Source organism: Dromiciops gliroides, chromosome 3 (assembly GCF_019393635.1).
Source record: "Dromiciops gliroides isolate mDroGli1 chromosome 3, mDroGli1.pri, whole genome shotgun sequence".
Classification (NCBI taxonomy): domain Eukaryota; kingdom Metazoa; phylum Chordata; class Mammalia; order Microbiotheria; family Microbiotheriidae; genus Dromiciops; species Dromiciops gliroides.
Window position 1 is genome coordinate 25,413,001 of NC_057863.1, and position 14,274 is coordinate 25,427,274.

Sequence of the window (14,274 nt, forward strand, 5' to 3'; positions counted from 1 at the left end):
AAAAAGGAAAAATTGTCAATAGGAAATTAGAGAATCAAATGAACATGTTTTCTTCACATCCCATTGTGTTTGTGTGTGAATGAGTATGAGTGTGAAGGAATGTTTTTGTGTATATGTTTGTGTATGTGTGTGTGTGTGTGTGTGTGTGTGTGTGTGTGATTTTGTATTCTTCCTGAATCAGGGTGGAATACGAGAGAAATTGCTGATCTTTAGGAACACATAGGATGAAATCATGCATTTAATGCTTACTAGCTATACAACCTAAGATATATTGACTTTAGGGATGACAGGCAGTTCCTAGGGACTTAAACAATAAGCTATGGAATAATAAAGATTGTCAGATCTACTTCTTTGTGACAACTTCTTTATTGGGGGTTTCCCCAGACCAACTACCATGACAACAGAAGATCATTTACATGGTTCTCCATTCATTAGCATTATGGAATGTATGAAATGAGAATCTCCCCAAACATGTAAGAATGGAAACTGCATCTTTGAGAAGGGCATTGCCCAACAGTTGAAAATTTGCCCATAAAAGTCTATGGATTTCTTCTACAGTTCTCCAGAGGAGGTCTATGTAGTTTCTGCCCCAGATTCTTTTCTTATACTATTTTAATGTGCTTTATTATTTTTCTAATAGATGTAAGTATTTACATTTAAAGTTTTATTTGGGGATTCCCCCAGATTTGGAGTAAGTTAATTATTTGGAAGTATATTTAATTTTTGAAGTATATTTAATTTGATCATGGTGAGAAATGTTAATATGATTATAGATGTTGAGAAAATTGAATCCATCATGAGTTCTCCCATGTCCCCTACTCAACATCTCAAATGCCCTTTGTATCTCTACGTATCCTCTGGCTTTTGCTTTGATCTCTGATAAGGAGGATCTTTACATTCCTTTTGCAGTGTTTTTTTTTCTTTTTTTTTACATTTACTCACTATTTTCTTTTTCTTTATTACATGTAAAATATTTTAATAATCTTTTCTTAAATCTTTGAGCTCCAAATTCTTTCCCTCCCTCCCGACTCTTCATTGAGAAGGAAATTTGACATAGGTTATACATGTGTAGTCTTGCAACAAAAAAATCCATATTAGTCATATCCATGAAAGAAATGGGCAAAAAAATGAAAAATAAAGTTTAAAAATATGCTTTGATCTGCATTAGGACTTCATCAATTCTTCCTCTAGAGATAGATAGCATTTTCATAATAAATCTTTAGTAATTGTTTGGGTCAGTGTATTGCTGAGAATGGCTTAATCATTCATAACTGATCATCTTATACTTTTGCTATTACTGTATATACCTTTCTTAATCTACTCACTTCACTTTGAATCAGTTTCTGTAAGTCTTGCCAGGCTTTTCTGAAAATACGTGTTCTTCATTTCTTAGAGCATAATAGTATTTCATTATAATCATATTCCATAATTTCTTCATCTATTCCCTAACTGATGAGTATTTCCCCAATGTCAAACTCCTTGCCACCACAAAAGCAGCTATTATTAATATTTTTGTGCATAAATATAATTTTCCTTTTTTTAATCTTTGGGATAAAGATCTTCTAGTGGCATTGCTAATTCAAAGATTATACATGGTTTTATAGCACTATGAGTATAATTTCAAATTACTCTACAGAAAGCTTGGCTCTGTTCATTAGTGTCTCAATTTTCCCACATGCTTGCCAACATTTTTTATTCTCTTTTTCTGTCATATTAGCCAATCTAATCAGCCCACCCCCTTTTTTTTCTTATCTCCTTCTACTCTTACTTTCCTGTAGGTTAATATAGATGTTTATATCTAACTGATTGTGTATGTTTCTCTTTCTTTGAGCCAATAACTATGAGACTAAGGTTCAAATGCTCCCACCTACCTCCCTCATCTTATTCTTCATTGTAAAATCTCTTTTATACATCTTTTATGGAAGATAATTTATCCCCATTCTACTTTCTCTTCCCTCTTCTCCTAATACATTCCTCTTTTTAACCCCTTATTTTCAATTTTTAGATATCATTTCTTCATATTTAAATAACACCTGTGCTAACTAAGTATATTTCTAACTGCCCAAATAATGATAAAATTTTCAGGTGGTACAAGTGTCACCTTCCCATGTAGAAATGCAAACAGTTTAACCTTACTGAATTACTTATAATTTTTCTTTCCTGTTGACTTTTTTATGACTCTCTTGAGTCTTGTATTTGAAAGTGAAATTTTCTATTCAGCTCTGATCTTTCTTCATCATTGAATATCCATTTTTCCCCTGAAGGATTATACTCAATTGTTCTGGGTAGATGACTCTGTATTGTAATCCTAACTCCTTTGCCCTTTGGAGTATCATATTCTAAGCCTTCTAATCTTTTAACCTAGAAACTGCTAAATAGTTTGCTATTCTCACTGTGGCTGGATGTCATTTGGATTGTTTTTTCTGAGTGTTTGAAATAATTTCCCCTTGACCTGAATGCTATTGATTTGGTGATAATCTTCCTTGGAGTTTTCATTTTGGAATCTCATTCAGGAGGCAATAGGTGGATTTTTTAGTTTCTATGTTACCCTCTGGTTTTAGAATATCAGAACAGTTTTTCTCAATAAATTCTTAAAAGATGATGCCTAGGCATTTTTTATCATGGCTTTCAATTAACCCATTGATTCTTAAGTTATCTCTCCTTGATCTATTTTCCAAGTCAGTTGTTTTTTTCAATTATATATAAATACACACACACACACACACACAAAGAAAAAGAGAAATGGAAAGAGAAAAACAGAAAGAGATAGTAAACTTTAATTTGAAAAAGCCAATGTAAGACTAAAGTGAAGGAAGAGTTGGTGCATGACTTTTTTCTTTGCAGATTGTGCACTCAGCACAGTCTCTGAGGCTGAGATACAACAAAGTATAGATTGATTGTCTCTGTGTTTACTTATTTTGGCCTGATAAACATCAAGGAAACAGAGGTTTCCCACCAGTTAGCACTGCACCATCCATATATGGAACCACTGATTAAACCAAAAGCAGAAATTTGAATGAAGTGGATAAGTTCACTTTTACCTTAGTGGTATACTTTCCAAGGATATACATATTGATGCTGATGTCAATGTACACATTGCCTAAACTAGCTTAGTGTTTGAGAGTCTCTGAAAATGTGTCATAAAGAAGATATATTATACTGCCTACCAAACTAGGAGTGTATTGAGCTATTTTGCTGACTTCATTGTTATATGCTTATGAAACATGGATAGTCTACTAGTTCTATGACAGAAAATTGAATCACTTTCATTTGAATTGTCTTAGGAAGATTATTTGGATAACCGGTCAAGACAAAGTACCAGACATTGAGATCGTTTCTCAAACTGAACTGGCAAGCTTTTAAAAACTATTGTAGAAATCACAACTATGATAGACTGACCACATTGTCCAAATGTCACATATTAAGTTACTTAAAACAATATTTTACAGAGAACTCATATAAGGCAAGCTCTCACACAGAGGTCAGAAGAAACAATAGAGACCCTCTGAAAGTCTCTTTGAAGAACATTAGTATCTTTTGTAAGACATAGGAGATATCCATATTAGAGAGGCTTTAATTTTAAAAAATGCTGTGCTTATGAGCAAAGCAGAATTTCAAGAACTCAAAAGAAACCTGATATGTGAAAATATAGAGACATTTTCTTCCTAAATGTTCATATAGACTATTTGTGCCCAAATTGTTGTTAGAACATTCTGAGCTTTTATTAGTCTGATCAGCCACAGACAGACACACTGTACGTTGACTCCATTATCATGATGTTTTATTAGTCCTCTTCAAATATGAAGGTCAAAAAGGATGATGAATAAATACTTCCCCCTGTGAACTCTCATCCCTGGTTAGGGGAGACAATGATAAGGTGGTAATCCATTTTTATTGTGCATTTATTCGTCTTTTCAATTTTTAGTAACTATGTTTGTTATGGCATCTCTACAAAGTTTTTAGGTGATTTCTTTTCCCATTGATTCATTTTCATTCTATGCAAAAATTGACTTTATGTAATCACTGTGCTTATTTTCACAGTACATCTCTCATTTCTCTTACTGACAAGCAAGTTTCCTATACAAGCCAATGCTTCACTGTTTTCCTATAATTGTTTATTGTAAATGCATTTTGTTTGGTACAAAATATAACTGATATAATAATGTTGATCTTGAGGACAAAATACAAGGAAATATTAACACAACTGATTGATCTTGGGCTTCCGTTTCATTGTGCTGCCTCTGAGCAAAATTGGAAAATATCTGAAAATTAATGTCCATCATGTATCCCCCTGTTATAGTACTACTCACTCTGTAGTGTCAGGGACATGATATCCTATGGTTGCACATGACTGCCTTGTTTATTGGCTGGTTGGATAGTTTGTTGGTTTGTTTTCCCACGATATCCTATACCATATATCCCATAATTCTATCACAATTTATAAGTCCTATTCCTTCTTCCATCAGAAGAATAGCTGATGCCTTGATTTTATGAGGGATACAATTTTACAGCTTAGAAATTATTTAGTCCAGGGATTGACAAACAATAGCTCTTAGGCTAAATCCATCCTGCCACCTGTTTTTTTACTACCCATAAGCTCAGAATGTTTTTTTTTAATATTTCTAAAGAAAATGTAATTGTTTTGATAAAAAAAAAACATTCTTAGCTTTCCTATATAAAACATGTGGTGGGATGGATTTGACCCTTTTACCATATTTTGCAAACCCATGCTTATCCAACCCATACCCAGTAAAGCAATCCTTTCTACAACACACCAAATAGTCATGTAGACTTTACTTAAAGCCTTTCATTAAGGGAGAATTCACTCTTTCATGAGAAGTCCCATTCCACTTTTGAATAGATCCAATAGTCAAGAAGTTTTCCTTAACTTTATAACATATTTTTTGTCACTTTTAGAAAATGACTTTGGTTCTACCCTTGGGGACAAAGAGAAGAAGTCTAATATAACTGACTCAGTGGTTCAATGGATAGAAAGACCTGAGTTTGAATATTACCTCCTATTGGTTTGTTGGTTTCTTGGTTGTTGTCCTTCAAGAATGAAGAAGGACAAAATGACATCACTATGTTGGAGTGAAGGTAAAGTGTATTTACTATGGCTGATCAGACAAATAGAAACTTGGAATGCTCTATCACAGTTCAGGCAAAGGAAATCCATATGAATAGCTTGAGTGGAGATGTCTGTAGATTTCTGCATCTCATATTTCTTTTGACTTACTGCAATTCTGCTCTGCTCATAGCACACAATGCCTTATTTAATGCAGGCTTACCATGTTGGGTGGTACTTTACTAGCAACTCCCATGTCATGCCATTGATTCCAAAGTAGTTCAGAGAGACCTTGAGAATCTTCTGGTAGCTTTTCTTCTAACCACTATGTGAGCACCTGCCTGGCATGAGTTCTACATTAAAGGCTATTAGGAAAACATAATTTTGGTCTTCAACCAATGTGTCAAATCCATTGGATTTGTGCTCACTACAGTTGAGTTTACATGCTTGGCAGTTTAGCTAAAAAATAGATGTCAGTGTTTTGTACCTTATCATCAGGTCATCTTCATAATCTTCTTAATACAATGCACATGGAAGTGATTCAGTTTCCTTGCAGGGTACTGGTATTATCCAGGTGTCATATGCATACAGCAATGATATCATCACAATGGCTCTGTAGACCTTCAGTTTGGTAGGCTACACAATATCTCTTCTTTTCCACACTTTCATTTGAAGACTCCCAAACACTGCGCTGGCTCTGGAAATATGTACATAAACCTCATCATCTATAAATAAATCCATGGAAAGTATGCTGCATAGGTAAGTGAACTTATCCGCAATACTCAAAATTTCTCCAAACATTCAATGTATTGATGATGTGGTGCTTACTGGTGGAGAACCTGTGATTTCTTGTTATTTGTTAAGCCAAAATTAGCATAAGCACCATGAAATTAATTCATTCTTTGTTGCAGCTCAGCTTCAGAAGTTGTATCAAGTACACAATTTTCTGAAGAAAAAAAAAAAGTCATGCTCCAGATATCCCTCTAGTTCAACCTTAGCTTGCAGCTTTTTCAGGTTAAGTAATTTACCATCAGTGCCATAGCTGAACTTAACATTTTTTTACTCTCATTGAAGCCCTCTGATATCACAGAAACATTTATGCTAAAAAAACATGAGATCAAGTACATAGCCTTGTTTCACTCCAATGGTGACTGGGAAAGCATGAGAGCATCACCCATTATCCAGAGCCCTGGAAATCATGCTGTCATGAAACTGACAAACAATTCTGAGGAATTTCTCTGAGGAACCAAATTTTAACATAATTTTCCATAAGTACTCATGATTGACAGTGTAGAAATCTTGCTATGTTACCCTTGGAAAGACAATTAACCTAACTCAACCTCAGTTTTCTCATCAGTAAAATGGAAATAATAAAAATACCTGCCTTGCCTTATTATTGTGTGGATCAGATGAACTAGTCCATGTAAAGTTTGCCACCTTAAAATGCTATATTAATGCATTTTCTGGTTTCTTATTGTTACACATGATAGCTCTAGAAATTCTTGAAGGTAGTTTACATGCCTTGGTCTTCTCTTATTTCAGTTAAACATTCACACACTTTCACCTGATCTTCACATGGCAGGGGAATAACATAGTTTATCTTCTTGATGTCCTTCCTGTAAGTATACTCCAGTTTACCAACAATATGCATGACCTGAGGATTCTGGAGCTTCTCTTTATGCACCTCAGAATAAAATTAGCTCTTTTCTCTGGCCATCAAATTACATTGCTGACCTATATTATACCTACAGTTCCAAATAACAAACCCCTAAGATATTTCTAGATCAATTAATCATTCCTCTCCCATTTTATAGTTAAGTCAATTTGCCAAACCCAAAACTTTGTAACCTTTATTAAATTTCCTATCTTTGGCATGAACACAACATTCTAGAGTGTCCAAATAATATCAGATTCATCTTATTAAAAAAAAAACTGTGTTAACTATCCTTGAAAGTTTGGGGAATCTCCACACTTGATAATCATTCCAATGCTATCATTATTTAAAGTAATCGATAAAATTATTAAATATCACAGAGGGATGCACAGATCACAAGAACTCAACTGCTTCATCTGGAATTAATTCCCTTTGTATGATAAGTATACTCATTGTGTTATCTCCTCTAAGAGTAAAAAAAATCATCCTAAGGCTTATCTTTTGTAGCTTTTCAATATTCTGACATTTGATGTCATTAATACTATGAAACCAAATAATTAGGACATCTTAAGAACCTCTTTGTTTTTTACTCTGTTGCTTATTATTTAATTTAATTATTAGATTATCATTTAATTAAGTAGACTGTTAAGTGACAATGAATTGAGTGTTGAATCCAGAGTCAATAAGACTTATGTTTAATCCTCCATTAGGTACTAGTTTCGCACCCATCTACAGTAATTTATTTCTTCATCCTCAATTACATGTTGTTAAAAAAGGGGGTAACATAAGCATCTACTTCACAAACTTGTGATAAGGAACAAATGAGATAATGGATATAAACAGTTTAGTAAATCTTTAAATGTTAAATTTAGATATTATTAATATTAAATGTGTTTTATTTTATTGAGGATTTTTAAGTCTGAATAATCACAAACAAAATATATAAAACTCACTAACAAAATTTATTGTCCCTTCCCATATTCCTTCATATTTCAAACCTCCAATATTTCAGACTCAAAAGCATGCATTTTCTTTGAATATTCTTTGTCCTTCACAACTTTTACTTCTTTTCAAAAGAGGCTATAATTGTACATAAAATCTGATATCCCTGTTAATTCTGCTGCAACTTTATTTCAGGTCAGGATATAAAGTAGATATTATTACTGAGGAAACAAAAAAAATTAAGAATCCTTATGCATTTAGAGTGTAATGAAATATATCAGATACTTGTTTAAAATGAATTATTATCTCTGGGTGCTTATGGTAGTCCATGAAGAAGAAATTATTATTCATTCATATGTCCAAATGTATTATTTTACTTACTTGATGACAAATGTTTCAAACTGTGTGAAGTGTATTGGAATTTATTTCTTTACATTACTTCTAAAGAAGCTACTGGTTTTATTTTTACCTTGAACCCCCTCCCACATGGAGTCAATCTATGCCATGGTAGTTGGGAAACTGAAATCAATATATGTGATTGATCAAGGAAAACTAAACTTTACATTGCTCCTGTCAATATCCATCAAGAATTTCTTTATTTAATGTGTCTAATCAAGAATAAAATTTTGAACAAAATAAGCAAGATCCACTTTTTTTTTTATGAAGAAGATGCCATTATTAGCAGAGCCGCTGGCAAGGCCCAGGGCACATGCCCCACCATCCACTACCCGCCACCACTGGGGAGGGTCTCAGAACTTCTGGAAGTGCTTCTTGGTCTCAGCAGCCTTGATGACCTTCAGCACGTTGAACCTCATGGTCGTGCTGCGGGGCCTGCACTCACCCACAATCACAATGTCTCCAAAATAGACGTCCCGGAAGCAGGGAAAAAGGTGCACAGAAATATGTTCTTGTGACGTTTCTCAAATCATTGTATTTGCGGATGGAATGCAAGTAATCCTGGCGGATCATTAAGGTCCTCTGCATCTTCATCTTGGTCACCACAAGAGAGAAGATCCTGCCTCTGATGGAGACATTGACAGTGAAGGGACACTTCTTGTCAATGTAGGTGCCCTCGATGGCCTCCTTGGGTGTCTTGAAGCCCAGCCCTTTGTTCTTGTAGTATCTGGGAAGCTTCTCTTTGTCAGTGTCCCCTAGCAGCACGCGCTGCTTGTTCTAGAAGATGGTTGGGCTACTTCTGGTAGGTGCGTTCTGTCTGGATGTTCGCCATGCCGCCTCTTCGCTCGTCTCTCGCTCCTCTTCTCTAGGATGAATAGTCGGAAAGAGCCGTGATCCATTTTTTATAGGAGATATATAAGCTTTCATAAGCTACGTGGAAGGAAGGAGGAGGAAAGGAAGGGGGAAGGAAAGAATGGAAGAAAAGAATGGAGGGATAGAAGAAGGAAATAAGCATTTTTAGATTTTTGCTATGTTTCAGGCACTGTGCTAAGTTCTTTGAAATAATATCTCATTTGATGCTCATAACCTCCCTGGAGTAAAAAAGTTAAGGGACTTACCCAGGGCCATAAATCTAGTAAGTGTTTGACATCATACTTGAACTCAGGTCTTGCTGATTCAAAATCCAACATTCTAGGTGCTGTGTTAGCTAAAGCCTAAAGACTCTATTAGAATCACAGATATACTATCACTATGCTTTTGAAAACAATCGTGTATTTAATGTATAATAATAAAACAATCTAATCCTCACATCTACAAAGAAAGCAAGTTATGCTGTTTTGAGGAAGGACCCAGACCAGCCATCTTTCATTCTCTTGACTTCACCAGCATCCCTGTGTTTGGATATCATCTTTTCTATCTTCTTCCCCTTTCAACTAACTTTAATGTGGTGTCTTCTCTCATTAAAATTTAAAGTCCTTGAAATCAAAGGGCATCTTTTTCCTTCTATTTATATCACTTGGGTTGTAACACAGGGAAAAGTAGTTCCTCTTTTTTGAGGGATTGATGAGCTCTTTTGAGGGCTGCACATTCACATTTAGTTTTCTTCTGTCACTCAAGTCTCACCTATGTCTCCAAGAAACTGGAGAATGTGTAACAGCTAAGCCCCACTAAAACCATTATGGTAGACAGGCTAAACCAGGTTGAGGGTAACTGACAGGTCTCAAAACCAATAGTGAATTAGAGGAATGACTACACCAAACATGTGAAAACATTCTTTATTTGAATGGGAGGATGAGAACATTTTTTTTTCCAATGGCCATGAAGGCCATTGAAACAGGGGTTGTGAAGAGCATAGAGCTTGGTCAGACATCAAGCACACCAGGCTAATCCACTGCATCCTGGGCCATCACTATGTGTCCAGTGTTTTTATCCAGCCACTAGACTTTGATCATTCTAGAAGAGAGACTGAGGACTTTGTGCAACTCTCCCTCATGTAAATCCAATTCACACACAGATCAAGATATCACCTCATGGGCAGCTAGATGGCGCAGTGGTTAAAGCGCTGGCCCTGGATTCAGGAGTACCTGAGTTCAAATCCAGCCTCAGACACTTAACACTTACTAGCTGTGTGACCCTGGGCAAGTCACTTAACCCCCATTGCCCCACAAAAAAAAAAAAAAGATATCACCTCATGATATCATAGGACTTCTTCAAAAACAAAGGAGAAATAACAAAAAATTTTATCACTAGCATTTAACACTATGCCTGACCACATAATAAGAACTTAATAAATGCTTAATTAATTGTTAACTAACATACTCCTTTTAACCAATAGTTACACACAATTTTAACAGAAAAAAAAACAGTGTTCTTGGCGGACTTTGAGTTACATGCATATATGTGTGCATTTGTGAATCTTATCGCTTTATATAGATAGAGATAAAGACAAGGAGAGATAGAATGGGCTGTTTGGATTTGCTTTTGGACTTGGAAGTAGGTTGAAAAATGAATTAATGAAGGCAATATAGCTTAGTTAGTGCAAATTCTGAACATTTGCCTTATAGGTATAATCCTATCAAATAACTAGTACCTAAACTCTGTGAGCTCCTGTTTGCCATGTGGTTGCTCTGAATGTATTTTTACAACTTTAGAATATCTACAAACCTTGGCCTTTAAGCTATTAAGGTATAAATGAAGACATAGCTGGGTCCCTGAATGGTGGTAACCATTCCTCATCTATCATAAAGTGGGTAATAATGGGACTAAATAATGAAAACATATAATAAAATGGGTGAATAAAGTGGGATAATTGCTTTTAAATGAACATCTGGGTGTATATGTAAGAAAGAGAAGTGGAAGAGAAAAAATCATATTAATGTCACCTGATTAATATAATACTTTTTCATGTATACATATGTATATGTGTATACACACATGAACATGCACATATTTAGACTCAAGTATATATGTGTGTGTATGTATGTGTGTGTGTGTGTATATACACACAGGGTCTAAATTTGTGTAGATAGGTAAATAGATAGATAGAATTATAGATAGACACACATATTTGGATCCTCTGTATGTGTTTACACACAGAAACACATGCAAAAATATTCTTCTTGGCCACTTAATATCATTTGGATAAAATATAGATTATATTTAATATTTTCTAAAACAATTCCACAAGCTGTCCAAGAAAATATAACTTAAAGGATACTTTTCCAAGTGGCCCCATTCCAAAATACTAATGCCACTTATCCATGAGAGAGCTTCTTCAAATTTTAAGGATTTGCTCCTATAAATCCTTCTTTTATTAGAATGCATCTTGGCTGATCCTACTTTCAATTGAAAATATTTGTTTCAATATAGGTCTTTCCTAAATATAACATTTATTTTTATCAGAAATACTGAAATAAGCATCTGTTTCATGACTCACAGGAGATCTATGCATTTTATAAAAATTTCTACCTTCCCTTTCCAGTGGAAAACATTTTCCTTTTTATCTTAAGTCAATTCTAGCTTTTAAAGGTATATATATATATATATATATATATATATATATATATGTGTGTGTGTGTGTGTGTGTGTGTGTATGTATACGCCTTTTAGGGAAACATAATGGGAAAAAATATCTTTCAATTTCCTGGTAGTCCATGAAAGAATAAAGAGACATTCATCCAGATAAAGTAAGGAAAATAAATAATCTAAGATATCTTTCATTTTAATTATTCAAGTGTTTGGATACTTCAGTGTTGTTGTCCTCTTGTCAGTGAGAGAGAGTACTTCCTATAGCAATGCAGATTTCAACCCATCCATGTTTGTACAGCCTATAAAACTCTTGTCTACTTCCTCCCCCAAATCTACCACTCATCCCCACCTAATGTCCTGGGTAAACTCCTATAGGGCTCTTGACCTTTCAGTTATAAATCTGGATCACCCAGGATATTCATTAATTATCCCGTTGTCTAACTTGATCAAAAATTTTTCTCCCAGGCAGATCATACAGTTTCTTCATGAAATCTTTGCATACTAGTGGTTCTTAATTTTTTCTTTATTATAGATCTCTTTCACAATTTGGTGAAACCTATATACCCTTTGTCAGAAAAAATGAATTTAAATGCATAGAATTATAAAAGAAAATAGTTTGAAATCATTATTTTAAATATATATTTAAATATTTAAATATTTTTAATATTTTACAAACTATAAATCAACAATGCTCATTTTACTTAGATTATTCAGGTAATCATATAATTCAATGGAAAAGTTACTATTAATAAAGTTACATAAACATTTCCATTTTTTATATTTTTTGTCTTCATTAATATTATCTTGGTCATTGTGAGCAGGAAAGTAGTTTGTTGTTGTTGTTTTTAAATGAGAGACAATTTATGTGAATTGTATCTAAAAAAAATCCAATGGAACAAATATGTTGAAACAGTCTCAAAGATATTGTATAAACTACCTTCATAAATTATTTCTTTTTTTCTTTTTTTTTCTTTTTTTTTTTTTAGTGAGGCAATTGGGGTTAAGTGACTTTCCCAGGGTCACACAGCTAGTAAGTTTTAAGTGTCTGAGGCTGGATTTGAACTCAGGTACTCCTGACTCCAGGGGCAGTGCTCTATCCACTGCGCCACCTAGCTGCCCCTGATAAATTATTTCAAATTTATATTTTCAAATTAAAAAGCTTTTTAGGAACTTTGTGTACTAAAGTTCTGCTGTTGTCATTCAATTGTTTCAGTTGCGTCCAACTCTCTGTGACAGCATTTGGACTTTTATTGGTGAAGATACCAGAGTGGTTTGGCATTTCCTTCTCCAGCTCATTTTACAGATGAGTAACTGAGGCAAACAGGATTAAATGACTTTCTCAGAGTCACAGAGCTAGTTATGGTCTGAGACAATATTTAAATTCAGGAAGACAGCAGTGCTATATCAACTTCATCACCTAGCTGCCCTCTGCCAATGATTTTGCATGTATTTAATAGTGGTAAGCAGGCCATTGTGGGACTGGGGTTTAAACCTCAATATGTTAGATGCTTCATCATGGCTTGGAGGTATCTTGTTTTACAAACACAATGCCAGTGAAGCTCAGCTCAAGCATCTTCATAGAATTTCAAAATTAGAAGGGGCGTCCACTGTCATTTACTCCTATCCATTCCTGAAAACAAAGCTGTACTCTAGCACTTCTACCCCCCGCCATATGATATACATCCTCACTTTTCCAAATTGAAGAGATTTCAAGGATGAACATGGCAAAGATTTTTTTGTCTATTGCCTGAAGACCAGGCTAAAGAAGAGGTTAGAGAATTTTTCTACAGTGAAGGCTGATTATGTGAATTATCTAATTGTTGAATGAAAACCATCCATTTATTAAGGTCTCAGAATATGGTGAGCACTGTGCCAAATGCTAAGGATAGAAATGTAAATTTGAGATAGTCCTTGTCCTCAGGCTACTTATATTCTAATGAAGATAAGGACACATAAAGAAGAGTGGTGGACTTGGCAGCATATTATGGTTTGGGAAGGCTCAAGGAAGGACAGTGCAGTACTCATGGCAGCCAAATTAAAGCTATTTCAAATATTGATATATAGTAGGGACTTCCAGGAATCTAGATAAAGAGGCTGTTATATTAAAAAGGGAAATTGCATTAACTCTGAAAGCCAAGAAACCATAGTCCTTTTAAGAGACAAAGGGGTGGCAGAAGGATGATATTATGGATCAGATTTCATAGACAACACAGAAGCAGGCATAGTAAAAATGGATAAAATGCACCAGATAGCCTAGTAAATGTGGAAGGACTGATTGTTTCTATGTCTCTTGATTTTATTTTATTCATCAACATTGCAGAAGCAGTATAGTGGAATAGGAAGACTATTGCAATAATGGTGGTGGTGACGATCAAGATGATGACTATTAGTAGCAATAATCATAACTAAAATTGTATATTGTATTAAGGTTTGCAAAGAACTTTACACATATTATGTCATTTGATCCTTGCAAAACTGTGAGATGTGTTATTGTTATATTCTATTTTATAGATAGGGAAACTGAGTCAGAAGAAGGTTTGGTGACTTGTCCGAGTCTTATAGCAAGTAGATGTTTGAAGCAGGATTGAAACTGAGGTTGTACTGACTCCAGTTCCATATTTCTAGCCACTGTACTTTCTGATTACCTTCATGGAAGACCTTCACTCCAACTGAGGTAGTATGCACCCTA

The 14,274-nt window shown here is 34.6% G+C and overlaps 1 pseudogene; it reads right to left on the reverse strand.

Annotated features, from left to right (window-relative positions):
* Positions 1 to 8,410: 8,410 nt before the first annotated feature.
* Positions 8,411 to 8,921, reverse strand: LOC122745968 (annotated as a pseudogene).
* Between the last annotated feature and the right edge of the window lie 5,353 nt (positions 8,922 to 14,274).